The following is a 1,835-nucleotide window of genomic DNA, read 5'->3' on the forward strand; positions in this document are numbered from 1 at the left end:
TTATAATTCTTTAAAATATTTTGTTTAATACTTGTGGCATTATGCGTATCATGCATATCTGGTACCCTCGGGGCGGTGCTACTGGCTGAAGTGTCGTCAGGTCATTCCCAAAGGGGAGACCTTAGCATGTAGGCTTCTTATGCACAGTAGAATTGTAAATGGGCTGATTCATCAATTTGATCAATGTCATGTTCATTACTGTGCCTGAACAACAGGGAACTGCTGCTTTTGTTTCCTAATCCTTACTGTCACTGTCAGTATTTTCCTGTACTTCTTTTGTATGTTTGTCACACTCTTGTGAACTGCTATTTCCGATATGACTTGATTGTCGAAGCAGACTTTGTGCTGTTGAAGCCAGAGAGGTGAGCAGAGTAAGCCTGATTCCCTGTAAGGACTTCTCTGTTGACATCCACCCCTTGGTGCTCATATGACCTTTACTCGATGTTTTACAGTAAAATACAAACAAAAATGTGTTTTTAAATAGACATAAAAGGTGTGGAGCCAAAAAAAAAAGAAAAAAAAAAAGGAAATTAGAGAAAATGGCCCATAGGCCAAACAACAACAACTACTACTACTACTACTACTACTACTACTACTACTACAATTACTACTACTACTGCTGCTGCTGCTGCTATTACTGCTACAACTACTACTACTACTACTGCTACTACTACTACTACTATAACTACTTCTACTACTACTACTTAACTATTTCTACTACTATAACTACTACTACCACCACCACTACTACTACTACTACTACTACTACTACTACTACTACTACTACTACTACTACTAAAACATGGGCTGTAGATTAAAGCTGCTACTAGAGAAAGACATACCAAGAACGAAAAGAAAGAGAGATAAGGACGATAGATGTATATTATTTTATTTAGTTCCAATAAGAGTTTTACGGTACTAGCAACACAAATAAGCCTACATCATATCAATTATTTTATATACTACATTCTGAAGATTAGAGCTATTACCCGAGAAAATGTGCAAAGAAAAGAATAGAAGAGATAAGGACGATAATATAGTATAGTTTGATAGAAAAGAAGGAGTAAACCACACCAGAACACCCGCCAACCACCCATAAAGGGGACATACTGCGCTGAGAGAGATGGGCGATTCAGAAATGAACAACATGAGTCTTTTTCATAATATGGAAAATCCTCTGTGATCTCTGAAATAAGAGTAGTCTTGACCTGGGATTATTGTAATTAGGCTTATGTCATATATATATATATATATATATATATATATATGCTACATAATATTTCAAAACATAGCATTCCTATGATAGGATTTCGAGATCCTTTTTATGTTGCTGTTGTTGTATCTGTTGTATTTGTTGTTGTTGTTGTTGTTGTTGTTGCTGTTGTTGTTGTTGTAGTTGTTGTTATTGTTGTTGTTGTTGCATTGTTGTTGTTTCTGCTGCTGCTGCTGTTGTTGTTGATGTTGTTGTTGTTGGTGACTCTTTTATTTGTTTTCTTGAAAACAGTTTCATCACCTTGCAAAACATCGTCTGTGGTGTAGGACAGAAAAGCTAAACAAACAAACAAACAAACAAACAAACAAACAAACAAACAAACAAAACAAACGAGCAAACAAATAAACGAGCAAGTAAGCAAACACACAAACAAACAAACAAGTAAACTAACAAAAACACTAAACAAACAAAACTAATTGTCCAAAACTTCGTCTGTCAGTTGTAAGTGTCAAACAGCTACATTTTTTAACAGCATCTTGTTGTCTATTTTGGTTTAATGAACGATAAACCAAGAGAGAGAGAGAGAGAGAGAGAGAGAGAGAGAGAGAGAGAGAGAGAGAGA

The sequence above is a fragment of the Aplysia californica genome, unplaced genomic scaffold (assembly GCF_000002075.1).
Source record: "Aplysia californica isolate F4 #8 unplaced genomic scaffold, AplCal3.0 scaffold00427, whole genome shotgun sequence".
Classification (NCBI taxonomy): domain Eukaryota; kingdom Metazoa; phylum Mollusca; class Gastropoda; order Aplysiida; family Aplysiidae; genus Aplysia; species Aplysia californica.